Consider the following 20,095-nt stretch of genomic DNA (forward strand, 5'->3'; position numbering starts at 1 on the left):
CAAGGCTTGGAAGATGGGGCTCTGCTCACAGGCCCAGAGTATTTCTTCATCCTCCCTCTTCACCTCTGCCTCAGTGCCTGAGTGGTTATTCTCTGTTTGGCACGGGACTGCCACCATGAGCACTTCTAATGTGGCTCATAATTCCACATAGTGCCTCTGAAAGTATAGAGGCCCCAGCTGCCTGTAGCTATCCCTAAGTGTGAGAATATATAGGACACTGGTCTGCTTTTGTCATCCCAGTAGGCCTTTGTCTTAAAGTTTTGCAGCTTAACCTGAGATCTCAGATGGAAATAACTTTTAATTCCAGAATTTTGCTGTCCCTGAGGATTCTTCAGCACTTCTGAGTACAGCACTCACAGGGTTCCCCAGGAATAAAGAGCCATAAAGGAGGTACCATAAAGTAATTCTGCTGCAAAGAAGAACCCAGAGAAACTCAGCTTTGTGCTTTCCTTGATATCTTTCTTTGCAGTTGAAGATAAATCATAAACCAAGGGGCTGGAAGCTCATTTACAGCTGCCGGTGTGGGAATGGGTGTGGGTGGGTGTGAGCACACATATTGCTTCAGAGTAAACCAAAAGGGAGCTGTGCTGGGACAAAACCAGTGAGGAGCAACGTGGAGTTCTGCTCTGCAAACTGCCCATTTGTCTCTTGGGGTATTCTGTTCATTATGTAACCTACATACACAAGGCCAGCAAGGTGCAGCTCAGACAGGTCTGCCAATGGAAGCAGGGAAGCAAGAGCCTCTTCTTCTCCCTGTGCTGTTCAGGAGGGCAGCAGGAGGTGCTGGACTGACCCTGTGAGTGGTGGTGAAGCTTGAAGAGAATGGAACAGTCACAGCCTGGGCATCAGGGAGAATTTCTTCACTAAAAAGGTTGTCAGGCATTGGAATTGGCCACCCAGGGAAGCAGTGAAGTCACCCTCCCTGAAGTGCTCAAGAAGTGGATGTGACACCCAGTGCTATGGATTAGTTGACAAGGGGGTGATCAGGCAAAGATTGGACTTGATGATCTTGGAGGTCTTTTTCAGCCGAAATAATTCTATGATGACATTGCTAGACATCCAGCCTGTGTGCAGGCCATTAGGGAAACTTTCCAAGGGCTTTTTCCTCACTGACAAGATCAAACACTAGAGGAAAAGAAAGGGAAAACAAAGGGATGGACTGGGAAATGCAGCCAAGTCCCAACAGGAGAAAAGGCTGATAAAATGCCCCCATGAATGTCTCAGCACAGGTTCCATGGCTAAGGGCTCTTCTCCTCCTCCTGGGGGATTGCATGGACACCCCTTCCCCATGGCTGCAGTGGGACTAATCAGACAGTAAGGATTGCTTTTGTAAAGCCTGCAGGCCTGAGCTGCCTCCGAGTGCTGCCCACACTCCTGTTTGTTCTTCCCAGCACTGATCTGGGACATGTGTAGAGCACTATTTTCCAGGGCCCCGAACCTTTTCACAGCAGACAAAATGTTAATTTGAGCTGTGTCTTATGACCTTGTGACCCACAACGTGCTCTGGGGTGAAAGGTGCTTTGTTCCTTGTCCCAGATTTGTCAGAGCCTCTGAGGGATGGGCAGTCAGATAATGGACACTGGGCCAGCAGCATCAGCTGTACTTGGTGCTCATGATCAATCCCCAGTTTCGGTTTTAGCAGGTGGCAGGCTGGAGCAACTCCTTTGCTTTTTTTACCAACTTGGTCAACTTCATGAGTTGGTGGGTGCTTTGGATCAGGTCTAGTCTTGCAGTGCTGGAGTAAGGGGATTAAGACCAAACATATTACAAATCAGCAAGCAATGCCCCGTGGAGAGGTGTGCTGGATGCAGGAATCAGGACTGTGGCTTAGAATTATTGCTCATTGTTATCTAAGTGGTTGTATCTCATACAAACAGGTGGGTTAGGAACCAGCAATGCTTGCTGCCATAAAAGCAGAGCAAAATCCAAGCCAGGCCCTCAGGCAGCAGGAATCTCCAGCCATGGCATCAGGCAGTCGGCATCAACCCGGAGGGCATTACGGGGATCTTCAGGGCTGATTCAGCAAGTCACTTTACTGCTGACAGAGTGTTCTGCCTGTGAACATTTATTTTATTAGTGACATTTCGTGTGAGACCATGAAAACTGACATTTTGCACAGTGTGACAAACACCAGTAGCTCCAGTTGTGTGCTGCTCAGAGGTGGTGTCACCCACCCTTGCAGCTTTCCTCTGCACAAGTCCAGACATGGGAGATCCCATTGCACTCCCAGCTCTGCCCCTCACCTCCAGGGTGGCACCAGAGTCGTGCTTCACCTTTGCCTGAAGAAAAGGCCTAAGAGCTGAGCATTGTTTTTTCATAGTTAAGGTGTATGTAAGAGGGTCTTGCTTTAATTTCTAAGTCATTAACATATTTTCTGTCACAGAGCTTAACAGGCAGACAGACATCTTTCATCTGACTCTCCCCTCTCTGAGGGGGGGTGAATGAGAATCTGTAACAAATGGCTTTTTTAAAGAATGAATAAGGGTTCCTAGTTACCATAAGCTGCCTAAGAATTCTGAAGGATCTTATCTTTTTAATGAAAATTACTCTGGTTTAAATCTGCCAGCTTTGAGTTCATGCTGTCACATTTCAGGTTCCTTACCAACCTTTGCTCTTAGGGGCTAGCATTCCAAGCTGGATTCACTGTGGATCAAGTTTGCTTGTTGAGAAGATTTTTATTTTTCAGTGCCATTGCAGCTTTCCTCCAGGGAAATGAAGAGTGCAGTGTAATAGCTGCTGCTGGGATTGCTTGCTGGCAATCAGAGTTTATGCTGAAGGGAGGTGGTATGTGGAGGCAGGAGTGAATAAAGTTTATAACAGTTTTTCAGGGAAGTAATACACTGGTTGCCTTTGGGAAGATTTCACTGTGATGATCAGCAGTTGATGATGAGCTCTGGTTCTTCTCCTTCTCCTTTAGGCAGATACCCAACATTTTGCTAATTCCTTCTTCTAGAGTAAGAGAGGGGAATGGGGTAGAGACTGGAAAGAGGATCCTTGGGAACTGTCCCCACATTACACCCCAGCATTAAAAATAGACCAACAAAATGCCTTGACTTGACTGCTAGTCTGTGTGCCTCAAGGCTAGGCCAGGCAGGATTCCTGATCAGGGCCTGATCTCTGACAGTACTGATCACCTGCCTTTATCACCTGGCACAAGCACAGGACAGGAGGGCAGTGGGGACAGCTGTTCCCTAAAAGAAAGGGCAGGATTTGTTCTCGAGGTCAAGGGACCAGCTTGCCTCTTTGCCAGATTGGAAGCACAACCTTTCCAACCAGTTTGTCAGCTCAATTGTTTAGCAACCTGCTTTGTTTATGTTCTAAAACCTGGCTTCTGCATTCGATTTGGGCTCTAACAAAAACACAGGTGAATTAGAGGGAGATTTTCCTTGAAACCTTAGCTAGAGTTTTGAAGATGTCAGTGCTCACCTTGGGCTCAGACCTGCAGCATCCTGTGGTTGGGTCCCCAGCAGTTCAGTGAGCTGCTCCAGGCCTGGAGGTCAGGAGGTTTCCTTTACTCACAAATACTGATGTAGACAAAGGCAAGCCAAAAATTCATAATTTATGCTTCAGTTTAGCTCTGACCCATCCCAAAGTCTGGCAATTGCTGCCCTCATGGTTTCACTGCTTTTATCTCTTACTGGGGGTGTTTGCTGGGCTGCTCGAGCGAAAGGGTTCATAGAATATGATTCAGCAAAAGAAGTGGTTCCCAGTGCCAAATATTCTGGTTTGATCCAGCAAAGCTTTTCAGGTCATGATCAGCTTTAAGAGCCTGAGTAGTTGCACTGAAATGCTCTGGATTACCCCGGTGCTGGTGTGGGGAGAGCGGGCACAGCCTTGCAGGATCAAGCCCTTGGATATAGGGGTGAGAGGCCATGTGCTGGAGGAAGGGAGAGGGGTCACTGCCAGCAGTCCTGTCACAGAGTAGCACCCTGGAATTTAGGGCAAAAGCACATTGGACATTTTTTTGTTTAATGCCAATCTGCCTGAAGTCCTCAAACTGTGTAAGCCAAGATCAACAAAGGAGGCTAAAACCTCTTAACACCGGTTTCTCTTCTTTGCTGACAGCGATGTCAGGCACAAAATCAAATTCTTTCTGGGTGTCAGGTAAGTCAAAGACTGCCGAGTGCCCCAGAAGGGGATTCTTGGGGATTTATGTTCCATCAGCAAGACGAATGATAATTAAAGCCTGAATATTTCTGCTAAGCTGGGAAACAAAAAAGAACCGTCTTAATTCCTTAAATTCCTCATGCCAGGCTGTAAAATATATTCCATTCATGCCTGTGTCTTGCTGCTTGTTCTCTCTGTGTGTCTTTCTTTAGCATTCAGCCACCTGTTTGTAAGCAGTGTCCTGCAGGTTCTCAGGGCGCTTTCCTCCCCGCTCTCCCTGCCCTTGGACGTGCTGCTTTGACACTGAGGCCTCCTTGTCTAGGGGAGACAGTCCATCAGAGCTGCCTGGCCTGCCCCGCTCCCATAACTTCATTCTTGGAAAGTTTCTGAGTTTCCCGGGTGATAAAACATGAGCAACATTTGCTCTGACCTGAATCATTTCTGAAGGCATTGAGCCCTGTTTTGTTATGAAGGTTAGTCAGGGTGGGTGGTGGGGCATGAGAATTCCCAGTGATGGCAATTCCTGACAAGTGTCAGAAAGTCGCTGCCTGCACCTTTCACGTTGCAGGATTGTTTTGATTAGTTTTTTAGTGCATGCTGAAAAGTACATGTGACAAGCTGAGGGTGAGAGATGCCAGCAGAACAAATCGGCACGGTACAAGATTGTCTGCCGTGGCTCGGCCCCAGCTCTCACCAAAAGGGAGGGGAAAAAAAAGGGGAAAGGAAAAAAAATTCAAGCCCCAGCTCTGTATATACAGCAGCTATCAAACTGTCACAGATCACCACTGCTACAGCTGGGGTTAAAATAATATAATAGCCAAGTGTTTGCTGGTCTTGTAAAAACCTCTTGTTATTCACTGGAGACCAAGCTCATGAATCAAGAGGACAGTGTTTAAATCTGTTAAAAAACCTATAAAATGACAAAAAAAACCCCACACAGCAAATAGCTCTGGAATGCTGTGGGTTGACTGTGGGATTTTTTTTTTTTTCCTTTGCTCTGCATTATTTATCCCCTTAAAATTAATACCGTCTGCATGATGGGTGGCTTGGGGCTTAGAGAGACTTACGGAGCGAGTTCACTACCAGTTCTCAATTACTGTGGAGTCTGATCCTGTTCTCGTTTATTCTCAAGTACATGGGAAGTGATTGTGTTTCCCTTGATACTGTATATGCAGGGCATAATACAACCTTGAGTGTCTGGCCTTTGCAAAGAGAGACTCGGGCCACTCCAAATACTCTCAGTCAATTTATTTTGTTTTTACTGCATTTCTCGTGGTGATGACATGCTGCATCTCTGCTCCCAGCCCAGCTCACAAGACCAGCATCACTTCTGGCAGAAATCAAAAAGCCTCAGGTCTGAACTTTGGGAATATTCAGTCACATGTCCAAGCTTTAATAAAAAAGCCCAATAGCATTTCCATCCTGAGGGGTGTTGCCTGACACCTGGTAACTGAGCAACCTGCACAGGACTGTGTGGTGTCAATTCCCTGATCCATGGCAGAGGATGGGTGGCACTGGCTTTCCTCATGAAAATAATCCTCACTTTCTGCTCAAAACAAAGCATTTACTTTTTAGCTTGAAATTTCATTTCCTCTTAGAAGCATGAAAGGAACAGGATCATTCAGCAGTCAGACACCTGCCATACGCACTGGCTTGGCTTTTCTTGAACCTTCCCAGCACACTGGCAACTCCTGCCAGCATGGCTGAAGGTCATTCTGCAGCATCTCTGCCATGAGGAAACAGGCAGGTCATAGCTAATACTGTGCCAAATTAACAGACAGGGTTTTAATTCAACACCAGTTATGGATGAATACTTGCATAAAGAATCCCTGGCCTGCTTTAAGCAAGGCCCCTGGGTGTGCACTTCAGGCTCACCTAAGTACAAGTGCTTCTTTGTGTTGTGTCTTGGAAGTGATGAATGCCTAGTTGCCTTCATGCCCTGTTTTCAGAAATCATATTGCCTTCAAAGAATGAAAATTTTACTGTGCTGCTGGTGGAAGGAGGTGGAATGTTAGATGGAACCTTTCACAACGTGAAGGGAGGGCAAAATACGGTTTTTCATCTGAGTAAACTACTTTGAATGTAGGTTGACTGAGTGAGAAGTTGTATTAGAAGGATGTTAATTTTTCTTTAGTAATATGGAGAGCCCATCCAGCAAAGCACCTTGTGAAGTATTAACAAAGATCCATGGGGATCTTTGATCCAGGCTGTAGGTGCTTTCAGCATCAGCAGCTTTGGAGATGTATCTGGGGAGAAGGGAAAAACCATACCAGGTTAATTTGAGAGAGCAGCTGGCTACCTGGCAGTCTAGGGACCTTGTGTAATTAAAAACATTCCTGTCTCCGGCACAGGGCTTATAGATCTGTCCTGGCTGGCTGTAATTAGAGACGTGGAATGAATATATTGCTTTGGGAGTGGGATTATGTGTACTTTTCCTTGGTCCTGGTCCTCCTGTTTTATGGTGGCATGTTCTCTGGGACATGCAGAGGAGTTCAGCATCCAAAGCGATCCCGGAGGGAGCAGGCTGAAGATCAAAGAGGGAGCACTGCCCTGCTGCCTGTGTGCCCTGTAAAGAAAGCGTGCTGCATTTCAGCACATGATTAACAGAGCTGCAGGTACCCTGATCTCCTGTTACCGACACAGTGAGGAGACACAGCCTCCTTGCATGGGGATGGGAAAATAACCATGAATTTAGCAAACACACACTGTACCAGGGCAATGGAGCTGAGCCTGGGATGTGCCTTCGTTTTGCTTCATCCTGTTTCCCATCCCAACCCTGACTCATGAGCTTTTCATCAAAACGGATCCTTATCTTTTTTTCCTGCTTTTCTACAACTGTGTGAATGGCTGAGATGAACTCTTTGAAGTCAGTGGGGGCTGCAAACTGCTCTGTGCTTTGGAAACTCAGACCGTGAATTTTGGCACCTGCTTTTAAAAGATCTTTATCTATAAATTTAGCAATGCTTCAGCTTCACTTATCCCCATGACAGGTCAAGAAATTCCTGCTTCCTCCAGGATGGGAAATGCCTTTTTTTAACTTAATGGATGGGTACAAGATATGCCTAACCGAGGCATTATCTTTCAGAATATAATAAGGTATGAAATCCTTTTAATCAATGTTTTAATGTACCCTCTATGAGACAATTAGTGCTTCATTTGATAGGATGGCACCAAATATGCACAGCAAGGTTATCCTGTGTGATTCTGTTAGGTGACCTTTTCTCTAAGGATTCCCTCGTCTGCCTTTCTCCCTGTTTGTTTGTGGTTTCTCTCATTTCTTCTGGCGTTTCCTTACTAATTTCATCCTACTGCTCCTTTTTCATCCATTTCCCCCTGGGGCAGAGGAGAAGCAGCAGCAGAAGAGGAGGAGAGGACTAGGTGTGACACCAGCTTTTCCCCAGCCAGCCCTGCAGTGTCACTCCACACCAGGAAGCGCAGGACTTTCCCAGGACCGGTTCTCATGGCTGGAGGAGGAAAGGCAGTGTCTGAAGAGGCAGTGTCTGAGCCAGGAGAGATCAGGCTGTTACCCAACCACGGTCCTGACGTAAGGGCTGGGCTGAGAGCACCCCTAGGTGTGGTTGTGAAACTGGCAATAAAGCTTGTTTCTGAGCTCTCTTCATGGGTGTTGGAGATCACACAGGGAGCTGATCAAAATCAGGAATGAAAGCAGAACCACTGCCATTGCCTTGGCTTCTTTTCGTTACCATTTCCCAAGGAGCTGTGACTCCACTGTGACACTGGAATAGGAGCTTTTACAGTTCTATAATCATTTCAGGATCTGGAAAAAGTGTGGCATGAGGCTGAGCTGAGCCATCCTTCCTCTGTGCAAACCTTTGAGGCAGCACTGGTGTGTTTGAGCTCGGGATCACTAAAACACAGGATCCTGCCTTAGCTTCAGAGCAATGGCAGTGTTTTTCTGGGGGGTAACAACAAGGCACCTTCCTCCTCCTGCATCCCTTCTGCTCTTCCTGCCCTGGTTTAGTCACCTGGCTCTGCCGTGCTCTTGTCTCATCAGCTCGGTGCCTGCAGCAAGGGCAATTACTCCAAAGCCATGGCTGGCTGGCTGCTGGCTGGCTGCTCTGTCATTATTCCCGCCTGCCTGTTAAAAGGGTGAGCAGGGCCGGCTCCTTCCCTTCCTGCCCCTGGCAGAGCTCCCCATGCAGGCCCACCTGCACGCCCTGAAGAAGATCCTGGCCCTCTGGAGCGCATCCCAAAGGTGCGTGCCGGCTCCGCGGGATCGGGGACATCGGTGTGGCGCTGCACACCCCACCTGGGCACCGGGGCCTTCTGCTTCCTCACCTGTCGGGAAAACTTCAGCTCCCTTTGGTGGCAGTGGAGAGTAGTTCCTGCCGCTTGTTTTGTCCGCCTGCTTTGGTGAGGGATGGGACGCTCGGAGCTCGGTGAGCTGGGACGCTGCTCTCTGCTGTCACCTCTCGTTCTCCCCGCTGGCGTTTGCTTGTTCTTTTAGACGTGAACCTGTACGGTGAGCACAGCGGGATCTGTTGTGCTGACACAACCTGCTGGGCACAGGACATGGCATTTAGCTGTGAGGCAGTGCCAGCCTGCCCCAGCCTGGGCACGCTGCTCTGCTGGATGCTTTGTGTCGTGCTCTGTGTGGGCTCCATATCGTGAGAACCTGTCTTTCTGATGTTTTGATGATGGCAAGCAGATCAGAACAGCATCGTATCGCCGGGGAGGTTAATCACAGGTGGCGCTGTGTCACTCAGACAAGTCCTGCCTTTGCTGGGTTTGTGTGCTTGGTCACCATCCTTATCAAGCACACGGTATTTGCTCCTTTCCTGCTGGTGTGTTTGCCATGGAGTGGGGGTGAGACTCAGGAGTTTGTTGGAGTACAAAAGACGAGAGATCTGTTTTCCAGACCTAACAGTGAGTTTTCAATCCTTTTGGTCCAATTCTAGAAAGCAGCTCCTTTGCACAGATGTGTAACTGTGGTGGCACTGAGGATTTTCACCCAACAGGAGTTAGGACCTAATGATACCAGGTGTGGAGCAGCCTTGTTTTGTAGCAACAGAGGATCTTATAATTTAATCTTGACCTTATGAAATTACAGGACACCTTCCTTTTCTGCCAGGGCACCGTGCCTGCCAGTGGCACCGTACTTAGTGCAAATTGCTCCGGGGTTTTGGCCAGGTGGCCTCTCTCCTTTAGAGCAGATTGAGGGCATGGGCTTGTTTTCAGCCATTAAATGATGCCTCTTTCAGAGCTCTCTTGTCACGTAGTCCTGAACTACTGTGCAATTCCTGAAAACATCACTGTTCAAGTGATTGCTTTCCTTGCAGTCCAAATATTTGGGACTTAAGATACACCTGGCTTGGCTTGTCAAAAGTACTTACATCCGTGACAATCCCAAGGAAATTGTCGTGAGCTGCAGTTTAGACATACTTATATCGGGGCATTTTTATTTAGATGGCTAAGATTTTAGTTTTTACCTGTTTTACCCACCTCTAGGTTATGTCATTCTCTACCACTTGGAGAGCCAAGTGTTTCTCTTTTGCTATTTACTTGATAAGCATTAAGTGCAAATTCCTTGACTTGGCCTCCTCCAATCCAAATAAACCAGAATTTGTTTTAGTGATGGAAGCTAACAAGGGTTTCATTGACGTCAGCACGGGGTGAGCGACATCATGGTATCACAGCATCAGAGTTATGATGTGGAGTGGCTCCCTGGGCTTTTCCCTCTGCCTCAGCTGTCAGACCACGAGGCTGGGAGACGGCTGGTTCCAAAAGTACTTTTGCAAAACTTCTAGAAAACGTGGATGGAGCTGGTGCATGTAAGCAGGCATGAGACCAGCTGACTTGCTAATAGTGACTTTATTCCTGCAGGGGAAGCAAAACTTTATCCAACTGTAAAAGGGAATTCAGGCAGCTAAACATTTAGTTTGCAGGTTTTGAAAGTTAAAAAAAGCAGGGTTAGCTGAAGTGTGCCTTTAGCCATGTGGCAGGTGCAGCTCTCACTGCAGGAAGGCGTTGGTGAGGTGTCTCTTTGAGGACTAATGACAGGGCAGAGCAGACGGAGTCGTGGCTGTGTGGAACAGCCCCGTGTCCTGGGAGCAGGCACAGCCAGTAACTACAGCTGTGCTTCACCACAGGCTCCTTCCTGCGTGCTGCAATTAGGCACACACAGGCTTCTGGGTCTTGGGAGAGACTTCAACGAGCTCAGCCTGTTCTGAGACAGGGGATCTTCCTAAGGGATCTCATAGGGTAACAAATGAATTCCTTTCATCAGCATCTTGACAATGCCTCAGACCGAGCTCCTCGCTAGGCGGGAGCGGTGTGGTCCAGTGGTTGTGTGCAGCTCCCGGTGCTAAATGATCGGCATCTGATGTTCCTTTTTTGGTTTTATTGGTTTGCACAGCTCCTGCTTGTTAAACAGCATGTGCAAGAAATGGAATTATTCTTCTTACCAGCACTTTGGAATAGCTACACTTATCCCAAGTGTATTTTAGATCCAAATATATTAAGTTTGGACCAGCTTCAGGCATTTTCTTTCCCAATTGATCAAATAATATTCTTCCTTTCAGGAAACAAATTGCCTTGAGCTCTTATCACAGAGGTAGACTCCACATACATGAGGGATAGCTCTGACTGAGGACAGTTAGACACAACTAGTCCAGGATCACAGACTTCACACTCCTCGTACTTTTGAAGCATTTTTCTTCATTTTCTCTCACAGCATTCAAAACTTTTATCTCTGCTTTGGGGCCATATTTTCTGTGCTCTGTTGACCCTGCCCCTCTCTCCTGGTTTCCCTGAGCCCTGTCAGTAATTCAGAGTAAACCACCCTTCATTGCAGCAGCGATTTTCAAGTGACAGCAGCTCTCATGAGATGTTGAGCTGCCTCCTGGCACACAGGAATGCAACCAAAACCTCCACTTGTTTTATAACCTTTATCAACCCATTAAAGCAGGAGTGAGCACTGACCTAGAAATGCGGCAGCTGCAGCTCTGGCCAGGGCTGAAGAGGCTCTTGGTGACCTACTTTGTCCCAGCCCGGAGCATCCTGCTGCAAAAGGGTGGGTCCTTCCCAGGAAACTCATCAACAAATGCCTCTTGCTGCTGAGCTCTCAGGGGAGGCTGCAGCTGAAGGGGTTAAACAGCAGGAACCGTGAGGTTCTTTTTTAGGACCCTTCCTGAAGGCCTCCTTTTTCACACCCAGCTGTTAGCCTGACCTTATCTCTGTAGTTACACTGGCATAGCTTGGACATGCACTTAGGAAGCCCCTGAAGGAACTGCCCAATGTGACCAGCACAGACCGGGTCAGAGAACTCTCTCCTGTCACTTTATTTTGGTTTAATTATCTTCCTTTGCTTTCCCATTTTGGTTTGTGCAGAGCAACAGTGACATCCATTGGCTTATTAGGTGAATCCAAAGCCTTTTACACAGGCTATGTATTTGCTCCAGATGGAGGGCTGGATGGAGGTCTGAGAGATGATAAAATGCTGAATTCTCTGAATAATTATTAGCATAGCTCCCAACCCAGGTGAGTAAAAGTAAGAGCAAATTTGCTTCAGCTTATTCACTCATGATCATTTCCTAAAATGTATATTGCTGCAATGAAAGTCTGTTCTATTTTAAAATTGCATCCTTTCTTGAAGACCAGAGGGCTTAGTAAAAGAAGAAAATTAGTAGAGGTTGTGGGGGAGGAACTGACAGCCAGAGGGCTGTGAAAAAACCCAGTGAATGAAAGTCTGAGATAGAGGATAGGAAAAAAAAAAAGAAAGAAACAAAACAAAACAAATCATTCACGTGAGAGGTTGAACTGGAGGATTCTTATTCCATTCCAAAAAACCTGAAAACAGTTCATTTTATTTTTAACCATGGAGTGAATCAGTAGACGTTTCTCGCAGGTATTTCATTGAACAGAACCAGTCTGCAGTAAATTTTTGACCAGCTGTAGTTACAATCCCAGTCCAAGGTGCAGCACCTTGACCTGGCAGGGAGTCCCTGTGAGAAGGAGGATTGAACTCCGAGCCCATTGGCCCAATTTTGTTGCCCCACAGCCCAGGACAGCTCTTGGGGTTGTGTCTGCAGCCAGGTGCAGCTCATCCTTGTGACTGGGACACCTGGGACTTGCACAGGCAGCGCAGGGATTTTCCCTTCCAGCACCACCAGAGACAGAGGGAAAAGTGAGTTATGCTGATTGACACAGTCTGGTTCAGAGCCTGGTTCTTGGCTCTTAATTAGAAATGAAATTTTAAGTGCTATACAGAGCAGGCATAACTGAAGGCAGCTACAGGTGCTCAGCAAAAGCTTTTCCATTCCAGTCAGCAGCTTTGGAGCAGGCATCATGTCCACAGCACATAAGAGGGATTTTCCCTTTATTTAGATTTTCATTTCCAAGGGAGAGCCCATGAAACATTCCCAGCTGATGCTCAGTGTACTGGGGAATTTCAGACTGCCCTTTGTGGATATGTGCACAGCAGAGCAGAGGGGAAGTTCATGAAGAAGCTTTGCCTCCTATCCCTCCAGATTCCAACATGCTGGAAATGCTTTCATCCCATTTATGTGATTTTAGCCCTTCAAGTCTCTCTGCTTTATCTTCATATTTTATTGCTTGCCTTTGGCTGGCTAACAGCTTGAAAATGATTCTTCTTGATATTTCAAGCACTGACACCTCAGTCCAGCCAGAAGTCTCCCTTTGGAGACCCTCTCTTCTCCCTGCCTGCCTTTGGGGACTCCTCTGTGGAGATTTGTTGATGCATTCTTTGCTTTCCCTCCTCCCTGTGAAGCGCTTCCATGCCTCTCCATGGCTGCCTGTCTGCAGCTAATGCCAGGGCACTGTTGCTGTGCTTTCATGGACTGAGAGAAGAGCACATCATTTCTTTTTTTAAAATTTCTCTTTGTCATCCTTTGGCTGATCTCTCTCTCTCTCTCTCTCTCTTTTTGTCTCACAGCTGCTTTGCAGGTTAGCTGCACACAGCACTTGGGTTTGCAGGGCCTGGTCTTTCCAAACATGGAATTCCCCTGGGTGTTGACTTTTTGGTGTCTGTTGAGCTCCTTTTCTCATTCCTGCAGTATGTGGTTTCACAGGGAGTGGCTGGCTGTCGGCTCAAGTTCCTTTGACTATCCCGTGTATACATTTTCCACGATCAGAGAGGGAGGCCGGCGGATAAAATCCCGCTGTTTGCGGATAACAACGGATAACATTAGCTGTGCTAACAGACATTTGTATGGGAGATATGAAAACAGCCCCATTCATACCCTCCTGTGATGCTGCTGAGTCTTACAAACTGCTTTGAAATTTGAGGTGAGCTGTTGCTCGATTGCACTGGCTTTGCCACGGCTTCCCACAGGTGGATTTAGCTACCCCTGGTCAGCCTGCGAGCAGCAGGAGGGTAAGCACAGCCTCCCTGCAAAGCTCCCAGCATCCTGGGGGAAGTTACAGCTGCTTGTGGCTGCCTTGTCTGCACATTCCCAAAGATGGGAGGGAAAACAGTGTCTATGCACTCCAGAGCAGGCTTAGTCCTGATCTTACCCGTACAGTGGGGATAATTCAGCAAACACCACAAACATCCGAATTCCTTTTGGTAAGGAATAAGCCAGGAAGGTGGGCTTCTTTACAGAGCAAATTCTGACATTTCACTGAAAACCAGAGTCCCCCCAAAGTGCAGACTGCACCAACCAGTTTGTGGCCATGAGGCCGGCGTTCAGTCATCCTTTCCGGCAAAGACAAACAGGGTTATCTCCTCGAGTGTGCTTGGAGCTGCCATGAAAGGGAGGCTTTCATCCCCATTTCCGAGAGGAACCAGGCTAGATGCTCTGCTGTATCACTTGTTGTGCCTGTTTGTCCCCAGTTAATGACTGGGGCTGATGGCTGGTGTCACAGTGGCTCCCAGCACTGCCCACTCTGCTACTCCATTTTCCTTGTGCTGCTACACCAGGTTGCCAAAATGCAGTAGATTTGTGGCAAGCTTTCATCTGGAAAATTCAGCCTGACCTGGGATCTTGCTGGGAGCTACCCTAAGACATGCCCAGGTGTCTGAGGTGGCACGATGTGGCCCATTTCTCTGCCCTGCCTGGGTTATGGTGCCACCAAGTCCCTGCCTTGGGTTTTCCTGGCTCTGCTGTGGCGGAGGAGAGCCAGTGTTTCCTTGCTCTCACACGCTGGAATTGTTTGCACATTTAGAGCAAGTAATGCTTTATTACTGTTTACATGAAAGGAGGAAGGCAAAATAAATTAAAAAAAGGGAGAGTGAGAACATCTTGTGAACCTGCTGTTCTCAGATCTCTCCGATAAGGACAGTTCCAAGTGCGTGAGAAGTTTCCTACTCCAAGATTTATTTACTTCTGAAAGAAAAGCCACCTTCATCTCATTATTTTATTTTCAATACAGGTTTTAATTTGGTGAGAAAATATCTTCCCCTTAAAGAACCTATTCTGCCTCATTAACTCCTATAAAAAGCACCCCCCCAAGAGTGAAATGTTAAAAGAAGCATAAATTAAGGCTAAGTTTGTTGTTTGCCGCTTTAATCAACAAACAACCTTAAAAAGGACTCACAAAAGGTTCTGTAAACTAAATTTATTAGTGAGCAGGAAAACAGGCCCTCAGCTGCAGCCTCCTCCCCTTCCCAGCCCCCTGGATTTGGAGGCGGGTGGGTTTTTGGAGTGACTGGTTTTGTTTACAGTGTCTTATTCTCTTGGGCAAGTTGTTGTGGTCCCATGGATCTCTGTCGGACTTTTGTGATGCAGCTGAACTGAAGTGACTTGGGACAGTCTGTTAATTAGGTCTTCAAAGCCTTCTCCCTTTTTTCTTCACTGTACAAATGTCCTTTTTTCCTTTTCTTTTCCCTAAATCTTTTTGTCAGTAGCTCAGAAGGAAAGAGGGTTTTTTTTCACTGCCAGAGAAAACTGGCCTTCTTTGCCTTCCTTTCACCTCTCTGGGATGTTGGAGGAAAAGCGGGCTTACATCTATTTTCTGCACTTTTCCTGTCCTTGGAATGTTTAAGGAGCCTTCTCCTATTTCCCCTTTAAGCTAAAATTATGATGTATTTCTCTCCTGGGTATATCTCCATGCACAGAGGGGTGCTCACAGTGACTGCAGTACCAAGAACCAAGGGAAAACGTAGTGTAGAGAGTTTCAGTGTAGAGCACAGGGTAGTTGAATAAAAACACTAGGAATTAACTTCCCTGAGCTGGCACATGTGAATATGTGATTTCTTTCCAAATTCCCGCTAGCATTTCCTCATAACAGTGAACTTCTGTACAAACCTCTTGCATCCAGACTTAGTTTGGTCTTAAACTGATTTTTCATTGGGTTTGTTTGGGTGAAATCTTCATGAGGAAATTTAATAACAGGTTTTATTCATTTCTGCAGGATTTGGACTTTTTCACATCTTAATTTTTTTCAAAGGTATCTTCAGTGTGAGATACACAGTGTAAGAGACATACAGTAAAAATCCTTTTTGTTCACTGGGAAAAATGGCCTTGACCCATTAGAGCGCGATTTGATATTTATCTAAACACCTCCTCACCTTCCAGGAGTTAATTTGACTTGGAGATGAGCCAAGACAGGGAGTTTCTCTGGATTGGATTCAAAGAGTCCTGGTTCTGAACAACTCATGGTTCAAGTTTTCCAAACCAAAAGGCGACTGGGCACGTTTTGGAAAACCGGAGCCTCCCTGGGAGTTCTGTTCCACCCTGATTGATGTCCCTGGCTCCAGCCCCTCTGTGCTCTCACTCTTCATGGTCTGTGGGTGGGTCAGCACTGCAAACACTCCTCAGAGGAAATCATCCCTCCTCAATGCAGCCCGTGCTTTATCTCAAAACCCAATTTCCTCTGTCCATCCCACGCCTTCCCTTCCTCCCCCAGCAGACTCGACGAGGGTCTCACATTTCACACCAGCTGCCTGAGCAAATGCAGGATGGGCCCTACTGTGCTGCAGCCTGGCATCTGCAGTGCCCAACAAGCCAGGGGCACGAGGAACAGCCACAGGACAGAGTGCTTTTGGGGCTGTTTCACATTGTCTTTTCATCCTTCAAGTGCTTTTCTCCATCTCTGTGAGCAGCTCATGCTGCCAGAAACAAGAGCCTGAGAAAACAGGGAAATGTGGGATGGGGGGGGAGCAGAGGGATTAGGCCCGCTCTTCCAGAGCCATGGACGTGGGCATGAGGTGCTCCTCCCCCTCATAGCTTTATTTAAACAGGAGGAAGGAAGCTTCCTTGGTTATCCCATGCTGGGTATGGCTGTACCAGACATCCAGCTGCCAGCGAGCCAGGCAGGTGGAGAACAGCAGCCAGAGGGGGTTTTGTGGTGACTAGAAAAAGGCAAAAGACAAAGGACTCCTGGATGAATGCCTGAATCCATTGGTTCCCCACAGCAGAGGTATACCTGTCATCTCTGGGAAAGGATGGGATGTGGGTCTGCATGGCCATAGGGCATCTTCATCTACTCCCAAAGGCAAACAAAGGCAATTCCTATCAGGGTGGTGTGTACATGGAGTTTTCAGGCTCTCTGTACCTGCTCCAGCCCAGCTGGCAGGCTCTGGAGCTGATGGCAGCAGTGTGTACGCTGCCTGTTCGCTGTGACGTGGCAGCTGAAGGGAAACTACCTGCATGCTTTTGAGCCAGGTGAGAGAGGGCAGGGAGAAGGGCTTCACTGGACCTTCCAGACACCAGCTCGTGTCTGTCTCTGCCATAATTCTGCTTGCAGTGCAACTGGGAGACACAAGTCAGGAATCCATCTGGGCACTGCAGGGTCCAGCTCTGATTTCTTCAGGTTTTCTCTAAGTCCAAGGACAGTCGTTTTCAAAGCAGTAAGATCACCAGCAGGACAGAGGAAATCTTACAAAGGCCCATGATTGTTGAGGGAGGTTGTATGGCTCTCATGCTTAGATTGGATTAAACTGCCATCGGAAGCAAGCACTAAGTAAGAAAGTCCTGCAAAAAAACATTAAAAACAGCCCTCTGAGTCCTCCCCCTGGTTCCTAGCCCTTGCAGGACATGATATTTGATACTGGTGTCACAAGAGTCACCCGGTGGAGAAATCCTGCTTAGTTACAGAGTCTTTGTGGGGGAGGGCTTTTCTTTCCAGAATAAGCACTGAAGGGCATGCAGGCCAGTCCTGCTGGAAGAAGTTCTGGAGGTAGCTCAGTGGGAACAGAGCTGTGCATACAGGACATGCCATCCAGGCTGCTCCACCTGACCAGGGAACAAACACTTTTCCATGGAAGCAGGATCAGGAGGGAGTTGCACAAAGGTCAAGGTGTGACTGGGATGGGTTTGGCTGTGTAGGGCCAGTGAGGCATTCCAGCCAGGACGCCGGCACAAGGTGACACTGAGCACCCCTGAGAGGTGGCTGCCATCAGCCAGAGCTCCCTGCAGCACCTCAGCTTGGTGTGGGTGTTTGGAGGAACACCCAGTCAGTCTGGAAGAGATCAGTCTGGAAGGGAGGCTGTGCTCGATGCTCCAGGGCAGCAAGGATGGAAGTTGTGCACAAGGTTTCGTTTTGTCAGCAGTATGTGCTTGTTGTGATCCCTCCCAATGAATTCCCACTTGGATTAGCTGCCTGTCTTCTGCCTCAGGGTGAGGAGTCCCTGTGCTATGGTAAGTGCTGTCATGCTTCAGTAAATAGTCCAAGGTTGTGGGGAGCCATAGGTTTAGGCTACAGGTGGTAAATGTTTTTGTTGTTGTTTTTATCACAGAAGGACAAGTGTTCATGGGTTTTTATGGTCAAACCTGGACTTTGTTTCATTGCCTGGTAACGTCTGTGATCCTGTTTGCAACTCGGTATCTTGCCAAATGGTTAGCCAAGATGCAAAGTACACTCAAAGTGTTTAAAATATCAATAAAACCATCTGGAATCATTTCATGGGGCAGATTATTGTGCATCCTTCTGGCTCCTAATGGAACAATCCCGAGCAGGAGACATACACTGTACATGCTGGTGTGGGAATATACAGTGTTCCATGTGGCTTGCCTGTCAGAGAGGGGAGAAATCGTGTCTTTGGGAGAGGTGATAGCAAAAGCCACACCTGCAATGGGTGACACGTGCACTGAGGAGCTCTGCTGGCAGCAGGGTCACCCTGGCTGGTGGCCACAAACATCAGCTCTTGGGCTGGGTGGTGGCTGTGCTGAGCTTGGATCAGGCCGTGAAAAGGGACAGGAAAGGAAGGCAGGCACCACCTGAGTCATCCTTATTACCAGGCTGTTGAGTGCTGCTTCCCAAACCTGCCCTTTTGTGTCACAAGACAGTGATCTAGAGCTGTTGAAATTATTAACCCATCCTGATGACACATCCCCTTAGGCACGGGCATGGGAGGGGTCTGTTGTTCTCCCGGTGGAAATCCAGCTGTGAGAGCTCCAGACAGATGTGTGAACAGCACCCCAGGTTTTGTACAGACAAAATATTCTCCCTAGGAAGCACAAGTGAAAAAAAATACAGGAAATGGCCCTTAATCTGCTGAGAGAAGTGGCACCTCATGATGCATTTCATCATTAGGACTCCCAAGTAATGCTCACTACCTTTGTAACCCCAGCTCAGGTGTTTTTTCTGCATCTCCCAAGCTGGTTTATCAATCGGATTTCTGCAGCTGATGAAGTATTAAACATTTCAGGCTGCTGATTATGTGTGTGCAGGTAGGGAGAGAGACATCAACATGAAAAGTAGCACTGGCTGAGCATAATTTCACACAATACAAATGCACCCATTCCGTTTTTTAGTTCATATGAGACCAACAGGAACCATTTTAAGCTAAGTCGAATAAGTTACGTATGAACAGAAGGAAAATTATCTATGTAACATGTTGTGATGGCTTAACAGTGAGTGAACAAATGGCTTCAGGGAGGCCAGTGCCTCTTGTGTTTGGAGTGGTGATTCTTTCCTGATCAGATTAAGATCCCATCCCTTTCCCTCGCTCTATAAAATATCAGTCTCTTTCTGTATAAAATATGGGTACTTTGGGGTGATGTTTGAGCATTCCTGGATAAAAGATCCATTATGGGCTGGATACTCACACTGTGAAGAGCAACTTCTGCAGCGTCTCCTTCAGCCACCTCTTTGGGTTCAAAAGGTATTTTGTTTCCTTCACGTTCCCCCACTTGCCATCTTCATTCTGCGTGGCTCTCTGGTGGTGCCAGCAGCCTGCAGAGGAGCTTGAGTTCAGGGCTTGTTAAAGGAGCAGGCGCTGTATCCAAATCCAAAAAACGGGTGAACATGGAGCCACCCCTTTTGAGGAAAGAGAGGAGAAACCAGGAGTCTTAAAGGAGGGTACAGAACAGGAAGGGAGAGGCAGGTGTTTGGCATCAAAAGGGCAGCAAGGAGGATGGCAAGCGGCAGGGTGGGAAAGCAGAAACCGATTTCATTTCACCTGCAAAATCTGTCCCCACTGGCAAAGGGAAAATGAAATCCTGCATGAAATGAAGTCTTCAGCCAGGCAGACTTCCACACCACCAGGTGTGGGCACTTGAATTCCTAGGCACAAACCAGCCTGGCACCATGCTTGTTTTGTGCCAGTCAGAAGCAGGGTGCAAATAAGTGCAAATTCTTACTTGGAACTCGAACTCCTTCCCGTGTGTAACACAAATCATTGCAAAGGGTTTTATAGTTTTTCCCAACAATACGAGAAATTGAAAGGGTTGATTTATCTTGTCTCTGCCTGTCATCTTCCTTTGTGAGACACGGCAGTACAGATGCATGTATTTTTAAAATTAATTTAATATAGCTCATTTGCTGGTTAAATGTCCTGTATGAAACGACCCCAGCAGGTGACAGCAGATGCCGTGAAAGCCACCACAGCAGTAAGGTGGCTTTGCTGTGGCCGTGACACTCGCTCCCGAGGCAGCACCTCAGCGGCATCAGCGGGCAGTCGGAAGCACCCGCAGTGGCCTCTGACTTTTGGGAAGGTGCGATGGGGCTCCCACGGGGACAGGGGAAGAACGGCAGGGTTTCGGAGGGAGTGAAGTCCTCTGAGCTCCGCGCCCGGCCGGCAGCTCAGGCGGAGATGGAGCTGCGGTGGTGGCCGGGCTGCGGC

The 20,095-nt window shown here is 47.6% G+C and overlaps 1 protein-coding gene across 6 annotated transcripts in view; it reads left to right on the forward strand.

Moving 5' to 3' along the window:
- The window catches only part of SHROOM3 (shroom family member 3), a 113,727-nt gene that overhangs the window by 53,368 nt on the left and 40,264 nt on the right, over positions 1-20,095 (forward strand). Inside the window, exon 1 of one of the 6 annotated variants that reach the window (XM_015623697.3) lies at positions 17,207-17,669. The exons of the other annotated variants lie outside the window; for them this stretch is intronic. The gene's annotated coding sequence lies outside the window, so the exon portion shown is untranslated. Of the gene's footprint in view, positions 1-17,206; positions 17,670-20,095 lie in introns of those variants that run through there. 6 annotated transcript variants of the gene reach the window in all.

Source organism: Parus major, chromosome 4, assembly GCF_001522545.3.
Source record: "Parus major isolate Abel chromosome 4, Parus_major1.1, whole genome shotgun sequence".
NCBI lineage: Eukaryota > Metazoa > Chordata > Aves > Passeriformes > Paridae > Parus > Parus major.